The 13,593-nt window shown below is 37.6% G+C and overlaps 2 long non-coding RNA genes across 4 annotated transcripts in view; one reads left to right on the top strand and one right to left on the bottom strand.

The window, feature by feature from the left end:
• LOC136836591 (uncharacterized) overlaps positions 1–4,467 on the top strand; it is a 22,508-nt gene extending 18,041 nt beyond the window's left edge. Inside the window, exon 4 of one of the 2 annotated variants that reach the window (XR_010852434.1) lies at positions 4,168–4,467. This is a non-coding gene — a long non-coding RNA (uncharacterized lncRNA). Of the gene's footprint in view, positions 1–651; positions 767–4,167 lie in introns of those variants that run through there. The other variant, XR_010852435.1, reaches the window with a different exon arrangement.
• On the bottom strand, positions 412–13,593 carry LOC136836590 (uncharacterized). Of its 2 annotated transcripts, none has more exons than XR_010852433.1 (3): positions 13,462–13,593; positions 9,389–9,608; positions 412–3,077 (listed from the first exon to the last, which is right to left on the bottom strand). It is a non-coding gene; the product is annotated as an uncharacterized lncRNA (long non-coding RNA). The 2 variants fall into 2 exon arrangements; XR_010852432.1 differs by having other exon boundaries at positions 9,389–9,603; positions 13,462–13,586.

The following is a 13,593-nucleotide window of genomic DNA, read 5'->3' as shown; positions in this document are numbered from 1 at the left end:
TTTTTTTACCAAGTTTGACTGGTCTTTATCGCTCGCAAAAGTCTTAAAGGCATAAATAAGGTTAAAACCCTTATAACCGCCAACTTCTTTTTGCTGCATGTTGAACAGACTTTTGTTAAAACCTTTTTCAGTTAGCACCAACACGTAGCTTTTTATCGCGACTTATTATACAGTTTTCTTTTTATATCTATTCATGTAATTTCAGTATGTCAATTTTCTAGAAACCATTCATGTCTTAGCAACTACTTAGTCTCCTTGGCCTATAATAGTTTTTAACGTATAATTAATTTTATTAACGTAAATAATATGCTATTTTAGAAACTACTTTTCTTCATTGGTGCAAGAAGCACCACTATGTTCACAAGTTTATACTATGTTATTCTCACTCTAGGTTATGTAAGTAAAATGCAATTTTCAAGGATGACAAAATTTATTGGTTTATAAACAGTTTACTCATAACTTATTCTGAGTTACTTTACACATTATATTACATACATGACAGGAAATTTAAGGCTAGCTTTTGAAAGTCAACTCTATTTCGGCTCTTCATACAATTCAAATCACTTTTACCCAGTAATTATTATGTATATAATCGAACTAGCATCCTTGCTAGAGCAATATAAAATTAATTGGATGTCTCTTGTTGTCCAGCTTTCTGAGAGGAGCTTGGAGACTACACTGTCCATTGAGCAGCCACCTCAGCTACCATGAAGAAGGTTGAACAATCAAGGACTTGGAAACAGTGTCCATTAGGTACAATGTGGTAAAGGTAGTGCTGTATGGCACCTCCAGATGCCTATCTCCATTACCTGTGAAACAGAAAACTTTCTCTGAATGATATGGAACAAACTAACAATGCCCCTGGTTTTTTGCAAGCCCTGACACAGATGAGATGGCTGTCTTCTTTGCATTTTGAACTCTGTCTGCTTGATCACTTCACAAAGCCTGAAAGAAAGGGTGTTCTAGGACACCACCATCTAGTGCCTGCCAGAAGTACTGGGCACAAAAGCATCTCATCCAATTCCCAGCTAACAAATTCTCAGAGAGAGAACCAAAAAATGCTATTTCTGAGTTTTTGTCACAAATTCATGAACAACAAGAACAAAAGGAAATTCCAGCCTTCTGATCTGACTGCCAGACAAGATTGCTATGGCTGTTTAACTTGTCAGCATGCCGCGGCAATGCTAAGGCTAGCAGAAAAAGCCTTGAGGGTGCGAGATCTATCAAAGGCTGAAGCTCGTGAGGTGGGCAAAACAATTCAAAGTTCTGTGAGCATGGACAACTCTTAAGAAGGGGAGGTTCAGGTCCTTCCGTCAGAAGACTTGACTCTAGGCAGATTATACTGCAGGGACAGGGGAGCTTGTCTTGACAAAGGAAAATGCAGTAATCTGTGATCTGCTACAAAGTACCTCTCAGAAAGGAGAGAGAAACCTCAGCTACATCACTAATCAGAAAAACTTCCCACTCACAGGTACACTGTTAGTTAGACTCCCTCAAACTGTGGGGCTAATAGAAAAGTGCAGCATTGGTGAATCTCTGGGAACCTAGACTAGTTAGCAGATCAAGATACCACTCAGTTCGAGGTCAATAAGGCACTACCAGGGTTATTTGATCCTTGGAATAACAAATGCTTTGTTGATCAGTTGACATACCAGACTAAAAGGAGGAAAGATGAAGATATCCAGATTGCCATTCTGCTTCACCCTCACATCTTCCAACAGAAAGTACTTGGAGAGTAGAATGGCAATGAGACTGGTGTCATTGTCGGTGGTCCTTGAAAAGTAATCTGTAACTACCCTGAACGACACATTATTCCTATTCACGGTAGCTTGAGAAGGGAACAGACTTAAGCATCCCCTTCAAGCCAGAGCTGGAGGGGGTTGCTGGAAAGGCTGGGAAGACTCCTAGGCCTTTCATGAGGAAGCAGATACCTGAGCTGCCTGTCTCAGTTTCATGGCCTGTGCTCTCCCGTACCAGATATAGAAGGCATGGCTGCAGTACCCTTTGATGCCCTGGATGGCGGATCAAGATGTCCTGGCTTTCAGAATAACCTTCAGTGATAAAGAAGTCACTGCTGTGTGGAACAAAGCCATAGTAATTGACCATAGCTCCTTGGAATTTCTCCATGGGGAGGTCATTTGTCAGTCAACACACTGATGAAACAACATGACAGGGAGTAGTCTATGCATCCTCTACCTTGTAACAATTCCTCTGGTGTGTCTGCAACAGGAGAAGTAAAGCTTGTTATATCCCCTGGATGGCATGGAACCTCTCGATCTGCAGCTCAGACTGTTAACTTGCTCCATAGCTGGCAAACAGTGCCCACAGCAGTTGGAACAACTGTCGAGTAAAAGAGTACACTATCGAGGGGAAGGGTTCGACAAGGGAGTAGTGGTTGCTTCCTGTAGACTCATACGATCAGCCAGCCAAAAAACAAACTAGCAGCAGCTCTATGAATGAATGCTTATGTAAGTAGTTGTGCTTGAGTACATTGATAGTCTGCTGAACTAGGAACATCATGAAATTAAGTATGACCATGTTGATTTATATTTGCCACTTTACCCAACAGTAAAGTAATGTGGCACCCTTTTGCTTGTGATTGCCCGAGAGTCTGCACAATCATGAACATACAGATCATCGTGATGCCCTGCAGTGTTGTATTGCAGTGACCTTTCCTTCAAAGCCATCTATAAATAAACCACCAATATGTGATGCTGTCGTGCCTGGGGGAGAGCTTGGAACGCACACCAGGATTGGTATTGTCCGAGAGCAATGGCTGGTCACCTGCCTTCCAGGGCATACCCCTCTTGATGAGCCAAGGAGAACGAGCAGAGGGGAGAGGGAGAGTAAGAGAGAGGGCAGGAGGAACCAAAAAAGTTCAGTGGGATTAAAGGCAGAGTAATCCCCTTCAAAGAGGTTGCAGTCCAGGCAGGAGCAGCCACAAAAGTCCAGTGGGATCAAAGGCAGCGTAATCCCCTTTGAAGAGGTTGACAAACATCATCTGGCCTTCCTCCAGTCTTGCCAAGTTTCTCCACTACACTGGAGACCAGTCAGTGCACTCCTTGCAGGACCTACCACTGCAAAACAACAAAACTGGTTATATTAACTGTAGGGACAAAGTGAAAAAACACATAAAATGCCATACACTGACTAAAAATGATGAAAGAAGTTCCACCTTGATGGGTCAGTCAGAGCAAAGTAGTTGTCACAACCACAGCCAAAGAAAAGAAGTGCTAGCTTACTTGAGAAAAGTGGGGATTCCCCACTCACCCACCTACCTCCAATTACTGCTTGTAACCAAGCTTCAATGACTGTTTCCAGCTCATACTGAGGAATACTCCTATACAAAAAGGCAATGATTTTTATTTTTGCAGGAATAGAAGTCACATTTTGATTTACTATATTAAGTGTCGCTATTGCCTAAAATCTCAACTTTAGGAAGCCTGCACAACTTTCCTTGTCAATTCATAAAATTTAAATTCTATTTTGGGTAAGGCCCTGAATTTATAAAACAATGAATTGGAACATCTAACTAGTTTTCAAAAGGCTAAAGTATCCCCTTCATTATATCAGTAAAGATTTAAAAATAAGGCCAGGAAAAATGTAATTTGGTGGGAGGAGGGTGAACCAAAGAAGAACTATAGCCCAGAGTTAACAAGAATTAAGATCTTTTCATTGTAGTAGCAGTGATGTTGATATTGTTCTCAACTATAACCCTATGATTTTACATTTAAAATTGACAGGAGTGTATAAAAATACCTTAGAGAGCTTAGACATATTACAGGGAAAGTGAGAGGGGATTTGATGTAAGGTTTGCAAAACATAGACAAGTTTGTACCAATTTAAGTTTTCAATAGCATAGTGATATAAAATTAAGAGGACTGATGAAGGAATTCCAGGGAAAGTGAGAGGGGATTTGATGTGAGGTTTGCAAAACATAGACAAGTTTGTTGACTAGATTGGACCAATTTAAGTTTTCAACAGTATAGGGATAATTAAGAGGACTGATGAGGGAACTACAATAAAAAGTGGGAACTACCGAAGGCAAAATATTTTACACAAGACAACTTTGACTTGTAAGAATTTCTGCTTCAAGAACACTAATGGTGATTTGTGTATGACAAGCAGTCCTGATCTCATTGTCATTTTTTTCTGTCCCCCATTCAGGTAGTAGGGGAAGTCACAACCAACCTTGCTGCAGATGCCTAACTGGTCCTACTATGAGATAAAACAATACTTCCAATAGCACAACCAATCAAGATCAAGCAGACTTGCCTGTTCAAGAAAATATTACCAAAGAAGAAAAACGTCGCAGGATTACTCCTGCTAACAACCTTTTAAGCAATTGTTAATGTACATTCGATAATGTCAACATTTTGGAAAAATGTTAAAGCTAAAGCAGACTGAAAAGGGAAGTTGTGCAAGCTTCCAAAAGTTCTCTACATTTTCTAAGTTCTCTACATTTTCTAATTTCTAATATAATACTTCACCAACAAGACTGGAATTTTACTCCATTATCATCCTTATCAGGTAACTGAACCAGATCAACTGGCTCAATAATTTTCATGATATTCAGATCAGTAGAAGTCAATCAATCTAGTAATCCAGATGTAATGCAAACTGGTGAAGTATTCCCATTAAATATAAGCTGCTGGTCTGGGACTTTGTAGCCAAGTGCTCCACTATAAAACATAAATTCTCTGACAGCTTGAACTTCATCAAGTGTGCTATTGTACTATTTCTATTAAGGGATCAAAAGGTGTTGTTTTACAAAACATTGAATGTCAATACACTTACTTGTACAAAGAAACCCAGTGATTTGGAAATATGTACTGTACAGCTCAATTGTCCTAAGCTGACCAAAATCATTGTTTATACAAAGTTTCATACTTTTGAGTAATGACAGCTTAATTCTTATTAAAAGATCAAACAAATTACAAAACATGCAGTGATGTACTACTGATTACTTTTATGAACAGGCCAAGCTAAATTATTAAACATGCTGTGCTGTACTACTGATTACTTTTAAGAAAAGGCCAGGCAAAATTATTAGAACTCTAATAAGCAACATAAACAGAAGCATAGAATCAAAGTGGTCAACATGCATTAAAGTTTCTACATATAAGTGGCTGTTTCATTAATGCCAGATGAATGGTACAGCATCTACTGAAAATACTGTACAATAAATAATGTATTTCAGGTAACAGAATTGAAAACCTCAAGCACATTTAAAGATAAATAGGCTAGGATACTATACAGCATGTTAGTGTGCACTCCCATTTGCTGATAGTCTGCAGGTGTACCCGAAGCGCTGAAGGAAGGAAGGACTGACTGGTGGCGTCATCACTCTGAAGAAGAAAGGAGGAAAAATCCAGTGGCCTTTCTTCAAACTGAGGAAGTACTGAATCCAGTTTCTTTCCCTCATTTCTAGTAAATTATGAGTGCTGGCTTAGTGTTTCTTTTTATCCCTTTAACAAATATGTTTTCTTTAAATAACTGATAAAAAATTTCAAGAATTCTAAGCTTCTATCAAGACAACCAACAAAACCCATTACTATAGTGTGAAATGTCCACTGGCTGTCATGTCTGTGGGTGTAATTAGTACATCAAAGTCAATCTTTCTCTCTTTCAAGATATATGTTGATGTGGAACTACAAGGTGCAATCAACACATTTACATTAAAAAGATAATGGTTATCTGTAACATGATTTTTTAAAATGCTAAAACAATATATTGCTGGAAAAATTGACACCTTTCATGTTTTTAATCAGAAAAAAAAATAGATAATAAAGTTCTTCAAAATTTGTGTAAAACATGCCACGGCAAATTTATGCAAAACATCTGAATGCAGTGCAGTCCTTTTGTTTACATCAGAACAGGTGAGCTGCGACCTGCAATTCAGTACCCTTAGCTAGCTAATAATGCATATCATCTGAAGATGACATTGTAGGTAGTACCCTAGCCCAACTAGACCAAAGACACTAGTTCCTAAAGTGCTTTTTCCTTATTGAATAATCAAGTTTACAAGCCCACTATGCTTGTTTAAAATACTACTCTGAGGATAGAATAACCTAAAATGCATAATGGTAAGTTAGGTAGTAAGTTTGATCTATTGTAATTAGCCTAATGCCAATTCTAGACTGCCAGCGATTTTTGATGGTCCAACAACTTGTCAACACCACTGATTATTGATTAATATACTACAGTTTAAGGACATCATCTAGGTGCACTTCAAGAAATAGACCAGGCTTACCTGATGTGATTTTCTTAAATATGCACTGAAAACTGGAGTAAGGTGAAATCAGCTGTGAGCCTTACAATTTATGGAAAGTACATTTTAAAAGCAGTGACCCCTACTTTAAAATTAATACAGTACTGTGTACATATTATTTGTTAGATAAATTGCGCAGACGGTTACAAGGTCAGAACTTGCAGGTAGTTCACAGAGGAGGAGGTTCTAGTATATATATCAGACACCTCTAACTGGAAAAGAGAGAGAATGGCTACTTGTGAAGATGGCTTTTTTGATCAATTAACTTGATAGTTAAAGAATCATTTAGGTTTTTTTTACTGAGCATCACTATCATTTAACTGAGTAGAGACAATGGGGTTCACCACTTTCAAGTTATTGATTGATGTATAAAAGCTGACATTGAACTGACAGTACTTTCAGTTTGTAGTGACATCTTTGGGGACTATTTAAGAGCACAGGGGCAGATTCTCTGTCCTTCATTATAGACAGACCCCAAACCTAGCTCCTGAATATCAAGTCAGATGGTGATGTATAGATCTAACATACTGTAATATGGAATTTACCTTTTATGTATGTTATGTGAACTTTCCAGTTCAGATGTGCATCAAGTATCAGAAATAATTAGTAGTGTATTGTTTGGTTGATGAGTATCACACAGTCTTTCATTTCAAATTCACCATAATAAGTTTGCTTCTACAGATATCTTTGAGGAACATGACTGTTTTGTGTCTCTCAGAAGAGAATTGAAACTACTGGGGAATACCATGAATCAACTTAATTACGGCCCAACAGAAAATTCCTTGGGCATGTCAGATGTTTGGTGTTAAAATATGGAAAAGTTGTCGCTAAGCAGTTACTTTTAACAGGTGTTAACTGTTCTGCAATTGCATTTACTGCTGATAAAATTCTCTAATTGCAATGAGATACAATTCTCTAATTGCATTAGTTTTTGAGATACAATTCTGGTTCCAGATTTGCAGCTTCACCTATTTGCGGATTTTTCTGTGGAACACATATACACATTATTAGCAGAAAATTCGCCTATTCACAGTATCTTTCATAGAGAAATATTCACTAATTACTGTATTTTCATATAATTTTCATGACTAAATGCACTTTTTGTAATAAAACTATTAAAATACTCATGTATAAGCATTTTCACAGGGGTTTTTTGGCGCTTGATCTATCAAAATAGGCAGTTATAAGCGTTTTTAGAGGGGCATCAAGTATTTGCGAATTTTAGCTATTCGTGGGGGTTGTGGTACGCATACCCCCCCAATACCAAGGGTCAACCGTAATTGCATTAGCTGCTGAGATACAATTCTCTAATTGCATTGATTACTGAGATACAATGTGCTATCTGAACAATACCCTGAGGGACTCCAATTTCCAGTTTGAATGTATTCCTTGTAAATATGAGTCTTCACCCTGAATACAGTACTACTTTCCTCAATTTTACCACGACCTTATTATAAAGTACATTTGTGTAATTATTTTCATGGCAAAAGCTACAAATATCTGTAATGCATTTTGAATGGGCATTGATTCTGAAGTTTCTGCTTATTTCCTATTGAAAAGGGAATGTCAGACAACCATGGGACCTGAAATTTAGGAGGGCTGTTGGATTGATTGAACAGCAGCAGTAATAACAAAATGTTACAATTTACTCTCCTACTGATATGGGGAATCTCCATTATGTAATAGCCAGTTGGCTTACAGGAGATATAAGTGCGGAGTGTGTGCGCAGTTATGCTGCTTTGCAGTGTTCTCTATGTTGGAAAGTGATCACAGCTTGAGATCCTCACACACATTCCACTCTACATACAAAGAACTACTGATGAAGCTTTTATGTGTGTCAGAGAAAGATGTATGTGACTGATTTACCCTCGCAACATCTGTGATAAAAGAAGGCTTGAAACAAAAACTGCCTGTTAATTGTGTGATGATTTAAAATGGATTTAAGAAAGCCATGTGAAAAAAATTGAAAATCCAAAATAACTGTGACTTTTAGTATTATAAAAGTCATCAAATGCATGTATTCTATAAATACATAATATAAAAAAGTAAAGGATGCCACATTGGCTTCCATGACTATGATCCCTGAGGGAGAGAGAGAGGTTGTGTTATAGCCATGTGTCCCACTGAAACCTGACCTTATGAAAAAATAACTTCAGCAGCCTATAATTTATAAACTCCACGACACACATTAAGTTGAAAAAATATCAATGGTACAATAAGGCACCAGTCATTAAGCTTCTTTGAAACCAAGATGTCATGAAAGGAAAATGGGGGATAGCAAAATGAGAAAGAACCATAACATTGACATTAATGGATGAAACTGGTCTAAAATTATAAATGATTACCTGAACTACTATCCAGGAAGGCTGCTAAATAATGAAACTCATCTAATCTCCTCACTCATAAAACTTCCTTGCTGTTTTTAATTCTGTTAAAACGTCACAACTATAGTTACTCTGAGATAGAGAGAACACAGTTTTGAATAATTTCAAATGCAGCAACTAGTAAAATGAATTTGAAAATCAAATGAAAGTGGCCATCCATGATCAGTAGATTATTAAATCCGGAATGTCCTTGAGATTACCTTTTTATTTGCCAATATGCAAAAGGGAAGTCAAGATATTTAAATTCAAAATGATACTGTGTAAGTTGTTTGAATTTCCAAACCTAAGATGTTAGACTAATACACAGTGAGAAGAGGGTACTACAGTATATGGTATGTACTGGCCTGGGTGGATCACTGCTGTACACAGACTTCTGCAACTCTCAATGCACAGTCAAGTTTGTCTACTAGTAACCAATTTAGAATTACTGTCCAGCTATCTATATGTTCTACATTGGTGCATGCTTTCTCAAAGTTAATCTACACCCACTCTGGGAACAGTAGTAAACCACACTAAAACTTAAATAAACCAGCACAGTTTCCATGTCACAAAGATAGCCAGGATACAACCGAGTAAATTTACAATATATTAACCTATTTTAAAAAGTCACCTTAATTTACATAATTAAAATAATCACTACTGTATAACCTTTGCTAGCTATCATTGATCATTCTTTTGCTTTTATGGTATAAAACATTCATAACCATTACAGTACTGTATACTCAATATTTACCCTTCTTCCATTTGCACAAGCCTCAGAACCATTCTTCCTATGTATCCATCTATATGAACCAATGGTTATTCAGACACCACAGAATATGGGACGGATATTCTTGGTATGATGTCCAGAGCAGAAAAATTTTCAGTTGATATACTGATCCCACGGAGCATTCAAAATCGACTTGTTGGATTGAATAATTGATTTCGGTGTTGACATGACTACATGCCCTGTACTGGAGAGAAGAACAAGTTATAATTATAAATGTTAACTCAAAAATATAAAATGAAATATTGTTTAAAAGTAGGTTTTGAGTCAATTTGTTAATTACAGAAAGGCAGTACAGTATGCAGTTTGACATTTCTAGGGATTATTTTACACTTACCCTGTTAAAATGACCTTTTACTTCAAAACATCCATTTAAATACTCAGTTTTTACTTGGAGTTCCATTATACTAGGTATTCCAGAAAGAACCAAACTGGGTACTCATACACTCTAATATATATATGTACAGGATTAAAAAAAAAAGTTGGCACCATTGAGGCAAACTACTCATGCCTTGCCAAGTTGCCTATTGTCGTTTTTATATTACAGTTCTTATAACTCCCATTTTAAAACATATTCTCTCCTCTCTCACATCTCCAGCACCTACCTATTTGCCTACCTTTTAGTTGCATTCAAACATACGTGTGTTCTTAAACTAATCATTCTATGACACATCAAGCCCAAAGCCTCAATCTGCCAGTTCCTAAAACTAATTGTAATTTGCTGGGTACAGAAAGCAAGCTAGTGTAACTGACTTGAAAATGCCTTGTCCTTGTGAAGGTGATAGATGCCTTTCAAGTATCAGTCTATTTTGACAAGGAGACAAAAAACTTTACAAACAGCTGTCTGTACATGGCTGTGAAAAGTCCGGGGGGAAAATCCAGTCAACACTATCAACCCCATGACTTCAAAAGCACACTCTGAGGTCCCACCTCCAAAGATCTCATCCTTGAATGAGACTGATATATGGCTAACTGGTTACTACTTATGCAAATTACTGTACCAAGTTTCTTTGGTATTCTTGCTGAGCCACAACAAAATATAGAAAATACTGTTGAACTCACCAACAGGTGGCCCCCTCAATGCAGCAACAAATACCCTACTGATTAGTTAATGATTTGAGAGCTTTCAGAATTTGTTTATATCAAATACTCCCCTATAATGCTGGCTGCTATACCTAAAGCATATCAGGCAAAAACAAACAAACACTTTATAATCAAATTTTCAAAACAAAAAATACACTGTGATATGTATCTATTAACTAATACTGAAGTTAGGAGTCATATTAGTACTGGAGTCACGAAATAATTAAAAAACCTTTCCCCATTATTCAAGTAATAGCTATAATTATGAAAATGGCTGATAAGCTAGCATGCCTAATAAAATTTGAAGACCTCTCCAGAATTAAATAGCTGTGAGTAAAATGAGAGGAAAAACTGGTTCCTACCAATATCAAAGTAACAATAAATTTTTTAGGATTTTCTTATATATAAATATCTTAGAACTGACCAACATACTGTAATTTATAAATTGCATCTAATTTTACTAGCTTGTACATACTGAGAATATATTGAGCAAAATTTTGTGCCTCAATTGTAACTATTTATGAATCAGGCTCCTTGATACAGTGATACATTCAAAGTGCCAACTTGTGTACTCACAAAAATACACTATATTTAGAGGTGCAGAGGTTTTTAAAATGGCATTTTGCCTAGGATATTTTCAAGTGATTTTGAATGTAAAAGATGAAATATTTGGTTTTCATCACCACCCTCTTATGTCTAGCGCAGAAAGGGGACCACTCTAGGAAACCAACTTTGAGTCCAGGTTCTGGTTAGGCCTTTCTCTTTGGGGATAGGATGCTAAGAACATTACGTCATAAACAAGATATGAAACTATGTTTTTAAGATTTACAGCTATCTTGGACAGGTCTGACGGGTGTTTTCCCCAATCAAGATGATGTGACACACTTGGTTATATTAGATTAGGATGTATCCCCATAATTCACACTAGAATTTACAGCACCCTAGGTTACATTAGGTTAGAGGGTGGAGAAACCCTCTGGTCAGGTAGGATGTAACATCTCAAACTAGGTTAGGTTAGAACGCATCCCTTTACAGTATTTCACTAGTATCAGTATTCTTCCACCCAAAGTCCCAAATTTCCCACTGTTGTCTCCCCCTTTGCTATTAAGCATGAAAAATATAAAAGGTTAACCATGAAAAGTATATAGGGTTAACTATGCAATTCCAAAGTGACAAGGTGTAAAGGGTTAACCATGGATTACAACAGGAATATTAAATTTGTCAAAATCATATAAAAATTAGAAAGTCTTTAAAAATAATTTCTATTTTTCATAGGTAAACAAACCAAAGTTTCTTATGTAGAATATTCGTTAGTGTGAGCTGAAAACGATCACTGGAAACTGGTGACAGGGTAGTTAAATGGTGGTAGGTTGGTGCATGGGGACCCTCCACTCACTTGCCATCAAGCCAAGCTCTTCCTCACTTCGGCATCAGGGACTATATATAGTATTAGGGTGGTTGAAGTGGGATTATGATAACAATAACAAAACTGTGGTTTGTTCTTACAAGAATACAAACCATGGCTTTTGATATGTACAGTAGGAGATTCAGACCTTAGGTAGGATGATAATCTCTCCAGTGACTGTTAAGTTGAATCTCCACTTGGAAAAACCATGCAAGGGGAGGCTGAAAGAGTGGGGAAGGCTCTTCTTAGAGGAACAAGTTTGAATTCCTTGCCTTGCTTTCATAACAGGGAGACCCTCCTGCCACCATACACAAACGTCGTGGCTGCAGTTCCCTTTGTCGTCCTGGAGGACTTGAAGGGGACAGCATGGTGTATAAAGGTTATTACAATGATTATTACAATGACTCTTCTCCACCACTGCCTGAAATTTACTCCCCACACAATGTAAAAAAGGGACTCAATGATTTATTACATTAAGCATGACTGGTCTCAGCCACAAAGGCTGGAAGGAAAGGGTAATTCTACAGAAAAGCTCTGTGGGGAACAATTGCAAACATACATAAAAGACCGTAAATTTCTCAAATTAGCCTTACTGTATGGATGCCCTTTTCCATATTGTTCAGTCAAAAAATCGATAACTATGCGTGGGGGCTTTTCTGTAGAATTACCAAATAGGAGTGCACACAAAAGCAGTCAATGCATCTTCTGGCTTGTAAATTTCTTCCAGCAGGATATGGTGGGAAAGTGGCTTGCTTGATCTACTGGACAGTAGGGAGCCTTCTGGTCCACAGACCACACTAGGCTAACCTAATCCAAGACACCACAAGCAAGCAGCAACCACAATGGTCAGATTGACTGCTTTTCTTTCTGAGAGCAACCTTATTTTTAATCTAAAGATGAGCTGTTTAGCCAAGTCACTGTGAGAATCACACAGATACACAGCCTAGCTGAATTTAGCCAAAGATTGGCTACCACAAAATGTGGCCTAGAATAGTCTAGGTTAATCTAAGCTTATCTTCGACTTAGGTCTGGTCAAGTTTCTGTACAGACCTAGCATATGCCTATGGAATACTCTGGGGTTATGTAGCTTGCTGCTTGTATCTCAAGGTTTACCACTAGCATAAATATTAATAATCTAATTCATGAAAATATGGCTACTATACTTGGCCTATGCCAAGAACTGGGGCACTTTCAGCACTGACGGCAGTCAACGGAGGGGGTTGGAGTGGTCGGACATTAAGAGGGAAGAAGTTGGCGGGAGTGGAGGTTGAGTAAAAGTGGGTGCAACGAGGGGCCGAAGGGATGCTGCACACAACTTTTACTAATGAATAAACATTGAAGTTCGGCCTAAGATACCATAAAATTTAAGTTTAGGGGAACTTAATAATACTGAATTGTCCGAGGCTCTCCCCAAGGATACAACAGTGCTCACGGGGGTGACTGGTCGTAGAGTTAAAAATTATAAATTTACTAAAAATAAATGGTGCTTCACGGCAATATGCCTACTCAATAATTGTCTTTCATTCTTTTTCACGTCTTAAACATGCCTTACCTGACGTAAAATGCAAAAAACGATTCGAAACTCCAACAAAACCGAATGGACATGAAGCAAAACCAAGGGCCACTAGAACCAGAGCAAGAAACTTGTAGTAGCTCCGCGTTTGGATGACTTGTCAACAAAGAC

The sequence above is a fragment of the Macrobrachium rosenbergii genome, chromosome 56 (genome assembly GCF_040412425.1).
Source record: "Macrobrachium rosenbergii isolate ZJJX-2024 chromosome 56, ASM4041242v1, whole genome shotgun sequence".
NCBI classification, from domain to species: Eukaryota; Metazoa; Arthropoda; class Malacostraca; order Decapoda; family Palaemonidae; genus Macrobrachium; species Macrobrachium rosenbergii.
Note: the sequence above shows the minus strand (reverse complement) of the source record. Positions and strands in the feature narration are given on the sequence as shown.